Genomic DNA, 18662 nt, shown 5'->3' on the forward strand with positions numbered 1-18662 from the left:
CTCAACCCCAGCATGCCTTCACAGAGCCAGGGATAACTAGCAGACAGGATTTGGCTAGATCTGCAGCACCTAACATGACCTCAAACCTGTATTTGTCACCCGGTGTACACTCCACAACAGCTAATTCTGGCTCTTTTGTCTCTTCACACCTGATGGACTAATCATATCAGCTCAGCGTCTCCCTTAAAATGCTTCTTGAATTAGAATTGTCATAATCAAACTTTACTCCCATCACACTTTTAAAATGACTTTCTCCTATGTGGCCACAATGGCATGATGAAAATTTCCATCTGTTTGCTTTGGGTTATTTTCCCATTTTTTGTGGGGGGAAATATTAGGAAGTTTGTCAAATCTCAGAGTTCAGCAAAACTTTCACAGGGGGCTTGAACAATGGCACCTAGAAGCAAGGTTTTTTTGGGGGGTGGGGTGGGGACAGAAGAAAGAAAGAGCACAATAAAATGTAGAGGTTCTGAACTGTGGGAGGAAATACTGTGGCCAAACTGGCTCAGGAGCCACATGTGGCTCTTTCACACATATTGTGTGGCTCTTGAAGTCCCCATCACCCATCTTGGAGAAGGCATTTGTTTCTTTAAATCACTTTCCCAAGTTGAGACAGCCAGTGGCTTGGAGAATGCATTTAAAGCTAAAGTTGCTTTTTTTCTACCTCTCTCCCCCTCCATCTAATTGCCTTCCTGCCTTATGGCTCTCAAACATCTGCCGTATATTCTATATGGTGGTTATGTATGCGATACATTGCTGAGAGGTTGGGTTGTTAGTTCTGGCCTGGCTCATTGGAGCCTTAAAGGACTGAGCTTGGAGGACACTGAAACAATGGGAAGCAGGATCCAAATCTCCACTTCCCCTGGCCAATAGCAAGCCGCTTGCTGGTTCAAATGAGCCAATGACATGCAAGTGCGGCAACCGGTACCCATTGGCCCCATTCTCCAGTCTTAACTTACCAGTAACATGCTGTATCAGAGCTTCAATCACTATGCAACGCGACTCCTCAAACATCGAACCTGGTATTTAACAGTGGCTGAGCACGGCAGGTGGGAGGGAGCTGGCGGCGGCAGGGGGAGGGAGGCAAATTAGGCGGTTGTCTTGGGCGGGGAGGGAAGCCTAATTCGGTGCCCCCTGGCTCCTGGTGCCCTAGGCAACTGCCTAGTTTGCCTAGTGGATGAGCCAGCCCTGCTCCTTCCTTCCTCGCCCTGCCACCGCCGCCAGCTCCCGCCACCCGGAGAAGCTCACTGCGAGGGCACCGGGCCATACCAGCTTCGAGGTCTGTGCTTGTTTTGTACAGACCTCTGGAGGAAGCTTCTCCCCCTGCTCCTTTCTGGAAAGGAGGTGGGAGAAATTTCCTCCAGAGGTCTGTTCAAAATAAGCACAGATGTTGAAGTCGGTATGGCCCGGCATCCTCGCAGTGAGGGTGGGAGTGGCGAGCACAGCGCAGGGGGCACCTGCCTCAGGGCTGGCAGGCGTGGGCTACTCGCGAGTAGTCCATGCCTGCTGCCTACTCATGAGTAGTGCCTGCCGCCTCATGAGTAGGCGGGCGCGGGGACTTGGGGTGGGCGGAGCTGTGCTGCCTGCCTAGGGTGCCGGAAGGGCTTGGGCCGGGCCTGAGTGGCTCTTACATCAAGCAAGTTTGGCCACGCCTGCTGACTGTACGCTCTGTATGCACAGCCACTGATGAATCCACTTTTGCTTCAGATGGCAATGCCAGCCTAATGCAGTACATTTGTAAAAAAAGCATATTCTGTCTTTCGCATGTATTTCATAGGAGTGAACAGGGCTGGCGCATGGGAGTAGGCCAAGCAGGCTACCGCCTTGGGCGCCACTTGGCCTAGGTGTGCCATGAGGTGCCCCCTCTCCCAGCGCCTGCTGCTCCCCGCCCATCCGCAGCCACCTCCTCGCACCCACCTTCCCTTGCCTGCCGCTGCTCGCCTCCTCCCCCCACCACCTTCCCTCGCCCTGCCACCAACCTCTCCACTGCCTCCCTGCACGCGCCTTCCCTCCTCCACCACCACCACCTCCCCGTGCCTGCCGCCGCATGCCTAGGCCCCGAGAGAAGCCCGGTGTGCAAACGGGGCCAGATCCAGCCCTGTTTCGCCTCCTCGTGCTGCAGGGAGGCGGAGCAAATTCAGGCGTTTGCTCACCAGGTTCCCTGAGAGGAGCCCGGCCTGCATACGGATCCCAGTGCCAAAAACTACACTCTTTGGAGGCTTGTCACACCCTTCCAAGGAAGCCTCCAAATAGTGTAGTGGAGGGGGAAAACGGCCTCACAATGGCGTCACATGGTGATATCGTTGTGGCGCTCGCTACTGCGTGCGTACAAAAAAAAAAGAGGGAGCTCGGAGGGTGAGGGGAGCAGCGCAGGGGTCTGCCTCTAGCGGCAGAAGCCTTAGCACCAGCCCTGGGAATGGAATGCCTGCACTCTGCACTGCAGGGCAATATACTGCATATTGCTGTTACAGCATTTGCACAGCAGAATATCTATGACAGAATGTCACAGCTGTTTCTGCACTGCATGTTTTTGCATGTTTATGGCAAACTGTAACTGTAGGTTTTGCTGTTTTTTTGATGCATGGCTTGATTTAAAAGAAACAGTATTTTTAAAAAAGTAAACTAGAAGCAGCCATATAAGAAGAAGAAGATATTGGATTTATATCTCGCCCTCCATTCCAAAGAGTCTCAGAGCGGCTCACAATCTCCTTTCCCTTCCTCCCCCACAACAGACACCCTGTGAGGTGGGTGGGGCTGGAGAGGGCTCTCACAGCAGCTGCCCTGTCAAGGACAACCTCTGCCAGAGCTTTGGCTGACTCAAGGCCATGCTAGCAGGTGCAAGTGGAGGAGTGGGGAATCAAACCCGGTTCTCCCAGTTAAGAGTCCGCACACTTAACCACTACACCAAACTGGCTCTCTAAATAGCATGGGACACTTCAGTTCTTAAAGTACAGTTGGCAAGGGAGGGTGAGAAAGCAGGAAATGAATTATGTGTGTTCCTAACTTCATAACAATAGCATTTCCATTCTTTTCCACACTGCCTAGGGTTGCTGGGTCTGACTCAAGAAATATCTGGGGACTTTGGGGGTGGAGCCAAGAGCAAAGTTGTGATAAACACGATTGAACTCCGAAGGGACCACTTGCCTTTTCAATGCCTTCCCTCCATTTGGAAAGAATGAAGGACAGGGGCACCTTCTTTTGGGACTCATAGAATTAGACCCCCTGGTCCACTCCTTTTGAAACTTTTGAGGAGAGGCACCAGATTCTATGCTGAAAATTTGATGCCTCTACCTCAAAAAACAATCTCCTCAGAGCCCCAGATAAATTCTCCATTATACCCTATGGGAATCAGTCTCTATAGAGTATAACGGAGTGCCCAGTAGACATTTTCCTCCCCCCCCATCCTGTTTTCTGACAACTTTGAAGTGGGGGGAGGGCCTCCAAACTGGGGGATCCCCTGATTCCAGCTGGGGATTGGCAACTCTACCACTAGGCTTCCCAATCCCCAGGTCCCAGCGGGGAATCCCCTGGTTTTACAGGCTTCCCCCCGCCCCCAGCCAGCTGGCCAGCAGAGGAAGCCCCACCCCCACAGCCACCATACAGCTCTAGATCTCCGGCAGGTTTAGAAACCTGCAAACAGGTCTGTTTCAAAATGTGTGTGTGTGCCTTTAAAGTTGAGAAATACTTCATTGGAAGGGTCAGCAACACAGTTCCTCGGTTTGTTTTGCTTTCGTTTCAGAGCAACTGTGTGTGTGTGTGAGAGAGAGAGAGCGAGGGAGGGAGCAGTGTAGCCCCTGTTCTTTTCAGATGTCCTTGTGGAGGAACCAGACTCAGTAAGTGTATGTGGGAGAGAGAGAGGGTTGCCAATTCCCAAGTTTGGAGGCCCTTCCCCCCCCCCCGGCCTTTGGGGTCATCAGAAAACAGCGGGGGGGGGGGAGGGAAATATCTACTGGGCAATTATTCCCTATGGAGAACTATTCCCATAGGGAATAATGGAAAATTGATCCGCAGGTGTTGGGGGCTCAGGGGGGGGGGTGGAGGTAGAGGCACCAAATTTTCAGTACAGCATCTAGTGCCTCTCCCCAAAATACCCCCAAGTTCCAAACCTATTGGACCAGGGGGTCCAATTCTATGAGCCCCAAAAGAAGGTGCCCCTATCCTTCATTATTTCCTATGGAAGGAAGGCATTTAAAAAGGTGTGCTGTCCCTTTAAATGTGATGGCCAGAACTCCCTTTGGAGTTCAATTATGTTTGTCACACCCTTGCTCCTGGCTCCACCCCCAAAGTCCCCAGATATTTCTTGAATTGGACTTGGCAACCCTACCTATCACTGCCCCCCAAAATTAATCTTTAGCAAGCAAGACAGAGAAGAAAGCTAGTGAACCAGAAAGAATTCAGGAGAGGGAAAAATCAGTTCGGGATTCTAGAATAAACATCATCTGGATTATGCCATGAGTTTCTAAAGATTAATGTGGGAGGAAAATGTATGAAATACAGCATCTGACTGTATAACTCCTGAGCAAGAATGTGCTTATTATGATATGACTCTTGTCATCCTGGGTACATTTTCAATCAGCCAAGAAAAAAAATGTCTTAGCAAACAAAAGTGAAAGAACAGGACATAAGAGGCTGGGGGGAAAGAGATATAATAGGAGGCTTCAAAATATCTGCTGGACTGCCAAATGGAAGGGACAGTTTTCCTCACCTCTCACAAGCAGCTGTTGATGCTATAAAAGCAGAGATGTAGATGGAATATCAGGGAATCCTTCAACGCACTAAGAAAATTGAAGCTGTCTGCCGCTTGAAGAAGTTAGTAGAAGCCCCACCCAGAGAGGATTTAGGACAGAGGGGACAATCAGTCTTCTGCACAAACAGCTCTCTTCCCTCCACCCCGCCCCACACACACACTGTGTGGTCTACAGCTTCTGGTTGGAATCCTGAGAGGGTCTTAATCTGTCAGTTCCAAAGCTCCTCTCATCTGAAAAAGAGGTGCCCCCCCACCCCCGCTCCACTCAGCACAGCTTGTCTGACATTCAGCATCAAGGTTTCTGGAGTTCTAGACCTCCTGCTCAATTTTACCCATTTTATAAAATGGCTGAAAAGAATTAGTTGTAGATTTTGTGGGCTGCGTGGCTGTGACCCTGGCATTGTAGAACCTGACGTTTTGCCAGCAGCTGTGACTGTGTTATACCTCTGATTTTATACCTTCGGTGTTATACCTTCTGTGTTATACCTCTGAGGATGCCAGTCACAGCTGCTGGCAAAACGTCAGGTTCTACAATGCCAAGACCACGGCCACAGAGCCCAGAAAATCTACAACAACTAATGAACTCCGGCCGTGAAAGCCTTCAACAACATGTTGACTGAAAAGGAGTCAAGCGAAACTGAGTGTTCTAGGAAGCCCTGGAGGTGCTCACCACCACCTGCTCAATCACTTTTCACAGAAAACAGTAGGTTAGAAATTGGCTTCCAGTTGGACAAAAGAAGGTTATTTATTTATTTAATTTATAAATCACCTGTTCCCCACAATGTGAGGCTCTAGGTATGCACCACCATTAAAACAAGTTAAAAACAAAACCAAAAAAGGATGACTACATTGTTTCAGACGGCATCAAATATTCCTTCACTACCCCGCTCCGGATTGTGTCGCTGACTCAGAGGCAGGTAAGAAGAGTGCAGAAATGAAGACTGAGGGGAAAAAGGAGGAGGAGGGTGCCAGCTACAGTGGAACCATTGTTGTCCTCAACCGGATGGAACATCTCTGCCTGACAGATAGGACTGCCAAGCCCCTGGGGGTTCTCCCACCCGAGAGGTTCCCACATTGGGCCAGTGGGGGGAACCTCCCCCGACATCGCCAGTGCGATGACATCACCACAGTGACATCATGTGCTGGCCACTCTAGGCCTTTCCAGGAAAACTCTATGGTTTTCCAAGATGCTCTAGCAATTAGGGAGGGAAAACTCTATGGTACAACAGCTACCATAGGTACCATAGTTTTCCCGGAAATGCCTAGAGTGACCTGTGTGTGACGCCGTGGGGGACATGGCAACCCTACTTACAGGCCCTGTGGAATTGCATTAAGTCCCACAGGGTCCTGGTGGTATCTTGCAGAGTTCCACCAGGTCAGTCAGGGCCCAAAAGGCCACAGCTCTTTAGGGCCAGGGACCACCAGTAGATTGTTTTCAGCAGAGTGTAGCGCTCTTCTGGGGAAGGTCCCATACTGCTCAAGGCCTTGAACGTCAAGACCAAAACCTTGAACCTGACTTGGTATTCCACTGGGAGCCAACGTAGCTGGCGCAGCACAGGTCATACATGTGTTGTCCGTGGCATTCCTGTCAGGAATCACACTGCTGCATTCTGGACCAGTCTCAAGGGCAGGCCAGCATACAACAAGTTACAGTAGTCTAGCCTGGAGGTGACTGTTGCATGGATTACAGTGGCTGGGTCGAGGACCAACAGGAAAGGGGCTACTTATCTCTCAGACAACCAGGAAGCAACTCTCTGCCAGGGAAACCTTAGCAGTGGATTCATAACCACACTGTTTTAACACACCAGAGGGACAAAGATCCACACTTCAGGAAATGATCTTCTCAGTAAATGGAGAGACACCAGATTTAAACTGTAATAAAGGACCAGATGGTGTTCTGGAACCTCATCTTGGATGTATGTTTTTCAAGTTTCAAGTTTATTTCAATTTATATCCCGCCCTTTCCACCGAAGTGGCTCAGGGCGGCTCACAGCACATAAAATCTAACATAAAATTATTGAATTTAAAACATCTTACACAGTTAAAACAGTAAAATAAAACATATAACAACGGTCTGTTAAAACTACACTCAGTTTCCAATGCCAGTTAGTTATAGGCCAGCCAGAAGAGGGCTGTCTTACAGGCCCTGCGGAACTGGCCAAGAGATAACCTGAGATAACCTCCATAAGCTTAGTCAGGGCCCTCAGAGATCAAGCCAGGCTGATTGTCTGGTCTCCCAGAAGCAATATTGGAGAGGTAGGTTGATGGTACATCAGCAAAATATCCAGTCTGTCCTTGGAACCCAACACCATAGAATCATAGACTTGGAAGGGACCTCCAGAGTCATTTAGTCCAACCCACTGCACAATGCACGAAATTCACAAATATCTCCTCCATACACATACATCCCCAGTGACCCCTGCTCCATGCCCAGAAGGTACACATAGTCAATTCTGGCAATTATTTCTGCAAGCCTCATCCTACTATTTTGTTTATTGGATGCCTCATTCTGCTGATTGCTTTGATTGACACTGTGTGATCCACCCTGAGTCTCTGTGAGAAGGGCATGCTATAAATAATGCAAATCAAAAGGAGAAAGACAAATGGAGAATAATTAGCATCTCCCAGATTTGTATTGATGCAGGATTGCATATTGGGCCGGAGTTATTTGAGACAGAAACATAGTCAGGTCTCAGAAGCACAGCAAGTCATTCCTATCCTCTCTCAAAGTGACATTCAGAAGGGACATCTTGCTGCTTACAGGGGAATGCGCCCTCAGAAGGGACCTCTTCTTCAGTTGGTGAGCGGAAATCCTTTCGCGCCAAGGAACCATCCCTGGGCAGGGAGAGAGGGGGAGTCTTGGTAGTTGGTGATTCGATCCTTAGGCAAGTAGACAGCTGGGTGGCAAAACTGCGTACTGACCATATGGTGACTTGCCTGCCTGGTGCGAAGGTAGCGGACATTACGCGCGTTGTAGATAGGCTGATAGACAGTGTTGGGGAGGAGCCAGTGGTCGTGGTGCATGTTGGCACCAACCATGTGGGGAAATGCAGTCGTTAGGTCCTGGAGGAAAAATTTAGGCTGCTAGACGGGAGACTTAAGGCCAGGACCTCCAAGGTAGCCTTCTCAGAAGTGCTACCTGTTCCACGTGCAGGGCAGGAGAGACAGGCGCAAATTAGAAGTCTCAATGTGTGGGTGAGACGATGGTGTAGGGAGGAAGGATTTAAGTTTGTTAGACACTGGGATGCTTTCTGGAACAAGCGGGAGCTGTACAAAAGAGACGGTCTCCACTTGTCCCCGGATGGAACCAGGCTGCTGGTGCTTAAAATCAAAAAGGTGGCAGAGCAGTTTTTAAACTAAATCTTGGGGGAAAGCCGACAGGAGATGAAATGTCTATCAGTTCGGGAGGACTCATCTCATAGAGATGAAGGATTAGCTGTTACTTTTCTATCGGGTAATAGATCAGAGTTGTCCACTGAGATGATGACAAACAGTATGGACTGTCTGCCAGAGTCTCGAGGCGGCAGGAGGAGGGTTGCGGGCCTAGCTTGTCCGGGAAATTATAGATATTTGTATGCAAATACTAGAAGTGTTTGAAGTAAAATTGGTGAGTTGGAATGTTTAGTGTTGGGAGAAAACATAGACATTGTGGGAATTTCAGAAACTTGGTGGAATAAGGAGAATCAGTGGGACATGGTGATTCCTGGATATAAGTTATATCAGAAGGATAGGGAGGGAAGGGTTGGAGGTGGGGTGGCTCTGTATGTCAGAGAGGGCATACGGTCCAGTAGGACTGAGGTCAGACTATTAGATTCCCTTCTAGAAATGCTTTGGGTTGAAATAGAGGGCCCAAAAGGAAATTTAACTATGGGAGTTTGTTATCGCCCACCAAATCAAAAGATAGAGGATGATTATAATATGCTGGAAGGATTAAAGATAGTGGCTAAACGTAAAAACTGTGTCGTAATAGGTGATTGATTGGGTCAATATGTGTTCTGGTCGAGAGAAAGAGATTGAGTTTCTTGATGCTCTCAATGACTGTGCTATGGAGCAGATGGTCTCAGAACCTACCAGGGGTTGGGCGATCCTGGATTTGGTCCTAAGTAATACCCAAGACTTGGTGAGAGATGTAAAAGTGATTGCACCACTTGGGAGCAGTGACCATAAAGTTATTGATTTCACCGTTTGTATAAATAGAGAGTTGCCCCAAAAGACCAGCACAACCACGTTTAACTTTAAAAGGGGTAAATTCTCTGAGGTGAGGAGGCATGTGAACAGGAAACTGAAAGGAAAGGTAAATACAGTCCAAACCCTTGGGGAAGCTTGGAGGCTATTTAAAACTAAAATCCTAGAAGCTCAGATAAAATATATACCACAAGTTAGGAAAGGCACAAACAGGTATAAGAAAAGGCCTGCATGGTTAACAAACAAAGTAATGGAAGCTGTAAAAGGTAAGAAGGACTCCTTTAAGCGGTGGAAAGCTAGTCCAAGTGAGATTAATAAAAGGGAACACAGGCTGTAGCAAATCAAATGCAAGACTGTGATCAGGCAGGCAAAAAGGGACTATGAGGAGCATATTGCAAAAAACATAAAGACCAACAATAAAAATTTCTTCAAGTATATTAGAAGCAGGAAACCAGCCAGGATCCAGGAAATTACAGGCCAGTCTGTCTAACTTCAATACCGGGAAAGTTGGTAGAAACCATTATCAAGGACAGAATGAGTAGGCACATTGATGAACACGGGTTATTGAGGAAGACTCAGCATGGGTTCTGTAAGGGAAGATCTTACCTCACTAACCTGTTACATACAGTTCTTTGAGGGCGTGAACAAACATGTGGACAAAGGAGACCCAATAGATGTTGTTTACCTTGACTTCCAGAAAGCTTTTGATAAAGTTCCTCATCAAAGGCTCCTTAGTAAGCTCGAGAGTCATGGAGTATAAGGACAGGTCCTCTTGTGGATCAAAAACTGGCTAATTAATAGGAAGCAGAGAGTGAGTATAAATGGGCAGTCTTTGCAGTGGAGGATGGTAAGCAGTGGGGTGCTGCAGGGCTCAGTACTGGGTCCCATGCTCTTTAATTTGTTCATAAATGATTGGAGTTGGGAGTGAGCAGTGAAGTGGCTAAGTTTGCAGATGACACTAAATTGTTCAGGGTGGTGAGAACCAGAGAGGATTGTGAGGCACTCCAAAGGGATCTGTTGAGGCTGGGTGAGTGGGCGTCAACGTGGCAGATGAGGTTCAATGTGGCCAAGTGCAAAGTAATGCACATTGGGGCCATGAATCCGAGCTACAAATACAAGTTGATGGGGTGTAAACTGGCAGAGACTGACCAAGAGAGAGATCTTGGGGTCATGGTAGATAACTCACTGAAAATGTCAAGACAGTGTGCGATTGCAATAAAAAGGCCAACGCCATGCTGGGAATTATTAGGAATGGAATTGAAAACAAATCAGCCAGTATCATAGTGCCCCTGTATAAATCGATGGTGCGTTCTCATTTGGAATACTGTGTGCAATTCTGATCACCGCACCTCAAAAAGGATATTATAGCATTGGAAAAAGTCTAGAAAAGGGCAACTAGAATGAAGGGGTTGGAACACTTTCCCTATGAAGAAAGGTTAAAACACTTGGGGCTCTTTAGCTTGGAGAAACATCGACTGCGGGGTGACATGATAGAGGTTTACAAGATAATGCATGGAATGGAGAAAGTAGAGAAAGAAGTACTTTTCTCCCTTTCTCACATCGTGGGCATTCGATGAAATTGCTGAGCAGTCAGGTTAAAACGGATAAAAGGAAGTCCTTCTTCACCCAAAGGGTGATTAACATGTGGAATTCACTGCCACAGGAGGTGGTGGCGGCTACAAGCATAGACAGCTTCAAGAGGGGGTTAGACAAAAATATGGAGCAGAGGTCCATCAGTGGCTATTAGCCACAGTGTGTATATATGTGTGTGTGTGTATTTTTGGCCACTGTGTGACACAGAGTGTTGGACTGGATGAGCCACTGGCCTGATCCAACATGGCTTCTCTTATGTTCTTATGTTCCCTTCCTAGTACCAACTCTGCCTCCTCACTTCATGAGATCTGATGAGACCAGGCTCCACCATGCCTCCTTCCCATCCCATTTTTATTCATCACACATGCCTATTGTTTCCAAGTACCAGTGTGACCACATTTTTAAAAACCCTCTAATTGCAGCAGCCCCCTTTCATCCTCTGCAGTACCACAGGAGGGCAGTGCCAACAAACATTTGAAGAGCCAGTGCTTCACAGCCTAAAACTGGGACAGCTTCTTAATAGTCTCTAAAGATAATTATTACCAGCAGCATATCGATAACTTGCTCTAGATTAGGCTGAGCCCAGATTCACAAAAATGTGTATCCACATAGCAGTGGGTATTTCACATCTAGAAAAGCTTAATAATGCCATGTTTTATAATTTTCCTTATCTTTGGAAATGTTAACATTAAAAAATATAAAAATAGAGATAAAGGACAAAACTGATCTTCTAAACTTACAGCAAAGGTATAGCATACCTTTCCAACTAATATATGCAATATAATTTAGAATTTCTTTTTGATCCCTTCTACACCAGAGGTCCTTTTTCAGCCCGCAGACACATTTGGAATGTTGATTGATGGTAAATTTACATGCAACATCCTACTGATGAAAAATTATGAATTAAGGAACTTTGCAAATTGTAACTCTGAAGTGGTGATAAATGGTAATAGATACCCATGCAATGTGATATGTAGTAAAAGCATCAAAAACTCGTATTTGTGAACACAAAAGCAACATGTCTCTTTGAAGAACAGGCGCACCTTTGATGAACATAATCTATCTATCACAGAAATTGTCTTTTGGGCTATCTAAAAAAGCACAAGGCCACAAGGCAAAGGCAGAGTGGATTCTTAAACTGAGGTTTTATAGCCCCCAGTGGGCTGGACAAGAGCCTGAACCTTTTGTATTTGACCTCACTAGCAAAGCAGGTGGACTAGCTGAGTGCTGATCTTTTGCTCCCCTAAGAGTTGCTTTTGCGCCATCTGGAAAATGTCAGGTCAGGGTGACCAAGCATTATAGCAATCTTCAGTCCTCTAAGGGAGCCTAGATCTCTTGCACCACACCTGGTTATAAATTATACTGAACTCTAGCTAACCTATTCATTTGTCCAAGATGGGAGCCAAGATGGGAGGATTGTTAGTTTTGTGGGGCAATTTTTTTTTTCTTATGGGGCACCCATTGTGCTTATACTTTAATAAATAAATAAAGCCAAGTCATTTATCACTCAAAATGTTTCAAGCTCATTTCAAAAATGCTAACTGTTACAGATCTTGTGGTTTGTCACATAAAACGCCCCTGGAGTCTGGCCTCTATAGACACTGGCATCCATAAACAGGCTCCCCAGGTCCCACCTGGAGTCTGGCATCCCCACCCTAATGGCATTAGGGCTCCCCTCCAAGAGAAAGCGAAAAGGGGACGGGCCTCAGAAGTCACCTCATGTGCTGGTTGCTTCGACAGCAGAATGGATAATATTGTTGCCCTCCCACTCTGACTCCTGCTTGCTTGTTTGAGCCAGCTGCAAAAAAGGAAGGAAGGACTGACCAGTCTTCCAGCATGCCTTGTGGGCCTGGGAATTGGGGGGATGGAAGAAGTGGGGCTGGCCTTGCCTGCAGTGAAGGAGACAGCTGTGGCATGGGACTGGCGGCAGGGCTTGGCCAGCTGGTGAGAGGCGAGGAAGAGAGCAGCGGCAGCCGGCACAGGGCTTGCCTCCTTGCTGCGATAGAGCAGCTGGTGAGAGAGGGCGGCACAAGACTCACCAGTGGCAGCAGCAGATGCAATAACAAAACCATTGCAAGTCGGGGGGTCTGAGCTGTGTGGGGCTTGGCTGTAAGTTGGGGGGCCAGGCCCCTGGGGGTCCCACTGTGACTACGGGGCCCAGAGCCAGAGAAGTTTCTGCCTGGGGTATGCAATATTGTCTAGGTATTCTGAAAGGGACTTTGTGTTAATGTTTACCTTGAGTAACAGCCCCGTGGTGCAGAGTGGTAAAGCTGCAGTACTGCAATCTGAACTCTCTGCTCAAGACCTGAGTTCGATCCCAGCGGAAGCTGGGTTCAGGTAGCCGGCTCGAGGTTGACTCAGCCTTCCATCCTTCCGAGGTCAGTAAAATGAGTCCCCAGCTTGCTGGGGGGGAAGCAAAGATGACTGGGGAAGGCAATGGCAAACCACCCCGTAAAAAGTCTGCCGTGAAAACGTCATGATGCAACGTCACCTCAGAGTCGGAAACGACTGGGGCTTGCACAGGGGGCCACCTTGACTTTTTTTTTACCTTGAGTATTTTTTCAGTTTATCTAAAAAACCTTCAGGTTTTAAACTGTCCAGAATTTTTGTATCACAATTTAGAATTTGTTAGGTTCCTTTTACCATTATCAGAGTGTATCTTGAATTAATCTTTAATTAAATATATTAATTAGATATATTGTTAGCCCCAGTTGAGGAAAAAAAAGACAGGCAATCTGCCTGGTTTCCTCCGGGGACTTTCCTTGCTTTACTACATTTTCTCTGCCATTTTCCTCTCAGGCTGGGTCAGTCCTAGTGTCAGAGCTGGGCTGGGAGAAAAATCACAATGAGCCCCAGAGCACACCCAGCAAAGGAAGGTGTCAGAAGAACCGGTGGAGAGAGGCGGTGTACTAAGAAGGCTGTGCGTGGAAGAGGCCAGCCTGCCTACCTGCGGAGCTCTGTGGGTGGAGGGGGTGGATCTGCCGTCTTTCCTCTGATGGTTTTTAGGTTTTTATATCCCTCACGCCAAACAATGTTTGTCTTTCATAAACCTTAAATATCACACTCTTGCATTTTTTTCTGTCAGATTCACAGTTTGGAGTATTTTCTCCCATTCAAGGTAGGCTTCTAGAAGTGCAACTCTCCTTAGGATTTCACTGCAAATATCATGAAATGAGCTTCTGAGCCAGACAAGGAAAATGGACTAATTTTTCTGAACCCCATAATGAGTGGGTCCCCTCAACAGATAGGAATGCCTCCACAGAAAATTCCCTGACAAGCCAGGGAGAGCGGGCTGAATCTCTGGGGCCCAGCAGGTCACGTTCCCTGACAATTGGGTCAGGATGCTTCTGCTGTGATGGGGGGGGGGGGTGTTTCGATCATTCAGTCATTTTTATTTACTTTATCGCTTTGCATTGCATACCAGTATAATATGAACTGTAGTCATATACTTTATTCAAACGTGTAGCTAAAGTGTGCATGTTTTGGCATCTCACTTGCTGTAACTTTCTTAAGATGCATCTGGTAGCCATGGCAGTATCCAGGGCAGACTCTATGCTGTGCACCTAACCCTGGGAACCTAACTGACAAGGGTTGGCTTTAATTTGTGCGCCTTTTTGCTTGGTATTATATTGGTGCTGTTTGTGACTTACTCTATTCCCAGCGATGGCTTCGTAGCATGAAGGTCCATTGCTCTGTATTGATCCTGAATAAACAACTGACCATTCCTATATGTGCTGTGTTGATTGGGATCGATAACTGGCAAAACCTCACACAAGGCCTAGGAAAGAACACCACAGCCCCTTAGCTCAAGGTTTCCCTTGGCAAAGCCATTAATAAGCACACCCTGGATGCAGTCCTTTGAACAACAGCACCTACTAACAGCCTGGGAACAAAAACATACCCCCCATCATGGAAGCAGTCAGTGGGGGGTGGGGAGTGGCAGCCACTCACCCATGTCCTTGCACTGCTTGTTACTCTGCTCCCAATCTTTGCTCCTCCCATTTTCCCCAATATGGTGGCATAAAAGCAGGCATGGTGGTGATTTCAATGGGGCTCTCAAGAAACCCTGCCCCTCATCATTTTCAAAAGCAGAGCTTAGCTCCGTCCCCCACCCTACCTGGCAGCTACTAGGTAAATGCAGGTGAATTCTCCACCTGCTGCCACCCTTTAAATGAAAGGAAGCCTCTGGAACACCCCAAGTCATTCTTGGAATGTTCTCGACATCCTGTGGTTGTTCTCTTTTACCCTTCTGAATTTCATGCAGGGGAAATCCCAGAGTTGTAACACCTACGGGCTTGACTTCAGCAGGAGCTCACAGGAGAACAGCTCCTGAACCCCCAGCCAGGGTCTGCATGCAGGGGGGAGTTCTCTCCCCACTGCAAACCGATCCTGGGGCATGTGCAAATGAAATATGCGACTGAGCTCCTGCACCTTTTTTTCAATAAAATGACCCCTGCACCTACTGATCCAACAAGAACATTTTCCAGCTAATATTTAACTGCAACATGGAAGACTTCGTCAATCACTTTGCTTAAATCAAGATATACTCGATCCACACAGCATTTCCATCATTCCTTGATCCAAGATGGAGATCAGGGTATCTGTCATGACTTATTCCCTGACAAATCCTCACTAAACCAACAGCTTTAATAGTCCTCTCTAGAATTTACCAGGAATCAAAGTTACCTTGGTGACCCTATGAAGGAAAGAAGGAGGGGTAGGAAAAAAAGTTAAATGCAATAAATTGGACACAGTGATAGCTGTGGGGATAGGAACTCTAGGCTTTCCCTCACCTGCCAGCAAACACAGCCTATGGAAGCATTTGTTCTGGAAAACAGCATGCATTCTTAACTCTGCTAAATTATACTCCACTCTTACTCAGTCTCTCTGTACACGCATGTGGGAAAATACCACCCACCCAACCCCTGCCAACAACCTCTTTCTTTACTCATAGCTTCCGTACATTTTCAGCACTAGCTAGCTGCAATTTTTCCCCTCTTGTAATAGCATGTGATTTCATTTTCCAGCGAGGATTCTCAAATAAAAGGAAGCTGGTTGGTTAGAAGAGGCTAAATACCATAGCAACCAAACCATGACCCAGCTAATGTGTGTCTGTAAGGCAGCCAGCAATCCTGCACAAAAGATAGCCTGACCAATTGAGTTTACACCAGTCATCAGAAGAGAAATGAATAAGCCTTAGCTGTACTTCTTGATCCCTATGATTTTCTTAACAGTATGTGAGTGGTTTACGCATAAACCTGTCATTATGTTAGTGGATTCCCCAAAGCCCAGCACCAAAGGCATGCAAGCACCACACAAATAAGCAGGTACAAAGCTGGAAATAAGTGGACGTGGATTTGCAGAAAGCTGTCCTTGCAAGTCTTTCATGTTAATCGTATGAATGCCACGAGGAGTTGTGAAGTGAGTGAGGAAGTTTTCATCTTTTGAACAAATTGGATTGTTTACAAATGCACTGGCCAAATTGACCTGGAGAAAAATTGCTGCTTGATCCCAAAGTGGTGAACAGAATTTCCCTGGGAGTGTAAGAAAGGAGTGTGAGAATGAAGCACTTACGCAACCTTTCCTGCTTTCCCTCTCATGATCTGCGCAATTTACAGAATCAGCACTGCTGTCAGATGGCCATTTACCCTCTGTTTAAAAGCCTCCAAAGAAGGAGAGCCCACCAGCTCCCAAGGAAACCTGTTCAACAGAGGTACCATTCTGTCAGGAAGTTCTTCCTAATGTACAGTTGAAAACTCTTCTGTTGGAAGGGTCATCTAGTCCAACCTCCTGCACAATGCAGGAACTTCACAAATACTCCCCACCCCCGGTGACCCCTGCAGGCTCCATGCCCAGAAGATGGCAAAAAGCCCTCCAGGATCTCTGGCAAAACTGGCCTGATGAAAAATTGCTTCCTGACCTCAAAGTGGCAAACAGCATTTCCCTGGGTGTGTAAAAAAGGGCCATGAAAACTAAGCACTGATGCAAGCCCTCCTGCCCTCCCTCTCATGATCTGCCCAAGTTCACAGAATCTAGCCTCTGTTTAAAACCTCCAAGGAAGGAGAGCCCACCACCTCCAGAGGAACCACTCTGTCAGGAAGTTCTTCCTAGTGTTTAGCCAGAAACTCTTCTGATTTAATTTCAACCCGTTGGTTCTGATCTGACCTTCTGGGGTAACAGAAAATCATTCTGCACTGCACCATCCTCTATAACAGCCCTTCAAGTACTTGAAGATGGTGATCATATCACCTCTCAGACATCTCCTCTCCAGGCTAAACATACCCAACTTCTTCAGACTTTCCTCATAGGACTTGGTCTCCAGACCCCTCACCACCTTTGTTGCCCTCCTCAGGACATGTTCCAACTTGTCTATATCCTTCTTAAGTTGTGGCATCCAACACTGAATGCAATACTTTAGGTGAGGTCTAACCAGAGCAGAGTAAAGCTCTTTGCATGGTCTGGACACTATAATTCTGTTGATGAAGCCTAAAATCGCCTTTCACTACTTCATGGATTCCTGAGCAGAAGAAATTCCAACAGGTATTCTAGTGAAGTGCCAGTATCCAAATGGTGAGGTGTGAAAACAGTCAGTTTGCTGCTTTGATTATCTAACTTCAATTGCCTCTATCAATACTATTATGGCAGAATTCCAAGCGAGACTAACCATTCCTCATCAAGGACAGCCAGATGTCTTCTGGGTTGAGGATCATTAATAAGTTGTTCTCAGCAGAGCACTTAAGGGAACATACTGGAGAAGGCAGTCCTGAAGGTATGCTGGTCTCGGACCACTTAAGGCCCTGAAGATCAAGACCTTCTAAGCTGAGTTAGCGTTCCCTCTAAGTTGTTCCCTCTAAGCTGAGTGTTCCCTCTAAACTGAGTTAGCGTGAGCTAGATCACAGATTTTCAGCCTCCAGATCACACGATTTTGCCTCAGCTCAGGAAAAATGGCCCCAGAGCACAATAATTCATGCCGTCGCTCATAACTTCAATGCTAGTCACTCACAAAGTAGAATTCTTGCTCACAAGACTCTGCAGCTTAGAGGGAACATTGGTCAAGACCAAAACCTTGATCCTGAACTGGGATTCCACAGGAAGCCAGTGCAGCTGATGCAGGACAGGTTTACTATATGGTGCCCAGGATGTTCCCATCAGGACTCTCACTGCTGTATTCTGGATCAGTCTCAAGGGCAGGCCAATGTAAAGCAAGTAACAGTAATCCAATCTGGAGGTGACTGACTGCTGTATGGATTCCTGTGGCTAGGTCACGGTGAGACAGGAAAGGGGCTAGCTGCCACGCTTGGCATAGATGATAAAATGCCAGCTTGAAGGAGCATGGCGTCGTGGAAGAGAATGGACGCCTAAAGCTTTAGCTCTCCCAGATCCCAGTGAGAAAATACTCTAAAATAGTGATTCCTTTCAATAAATGGGAGATAAAATGAAAGAACACGAGACAGTACCAACCCAGAAGAAACCAGAGAAACAATCACGCCTGGTAAGCCATTATTTCACAAAAATGCTGCCGACGGAGGTGGAGGGAGGAAGCCGCGGCAACGCTAAAAAGGCGGAGGGGGAAATGGAGACTCAGGAGACTCAAGAACAAAATGCTCCCCTTACTAAAACAGACTTATCTGAACTAGAAAATAGCTTATTACAACAGATTAAAGCTATGCTGGAGCCAATGCAATCGCAGTTAACTGAAATAAAAATGACGCTAACAGATGTTAAAAAAAACTGCAGACATGGCTATGATGCTGGCAGAAACAGTTCAGGAAGAAAATAAAATTCTGCAAAAGGAAAATGACTCCACTGCTCTTAAAATTCTTACCTCAGAAACAGAGCTCAGACAAAATAATCTGAAATTCAGTGGTTTTCCAGAAAAAGAGTCCGAAATGCAGGAATTACAAATGTTTATGGCCAATTGGTTGGCAAAAGAACTGAACCTTTATTTATTTATTTTTATTTATTACTTTATATTTATATCCCGCCCTCTCCGCAAGCGGACTCAGGGCGGCTTACAATATCATAAAAACAATCAATTCCATAAAAACATATAAAACCATAATACATTTATCAGGTTAAAAACTATTACGCTATCTCAGTCTAGTCTGGCGGTATTAGGTTCTGACTATGACCACCA

The 18662-nt window shown here is 46.7% G+C and overlaps 1 protein-coding gene across 3 annotated transcripts in view; it reads right to left on the reverse strand.

Annotated features, from left to right (window-relative positions):
- Positions 1–18662, reverse strand: part of PPP2R2C (protein phosphatase 2 regulatory subunit Bgamma) — a 118957-nt gene that overhangs the window by 66039 nt on the left and 34256 nt on the right. The window lies entirely within an intron of this gene.

The sequence above is a fragment of the Heteronotia binoei genome, chromosome 9 (genome assembly GCF_032191835.1).
Source record: "Heteronotia binoei isolate CCM8104 ecotype False Entrance Well chromosome 9, APGP_CSIRO_Hbin_v1, whole genome shotgun sequence".
Lineage (NCBI taxonomy): Eukaryota > Metazoa > Chordata > Lepidosauria > Squamata > Gekkonidae > Heteronotia > Heteronotia binoei.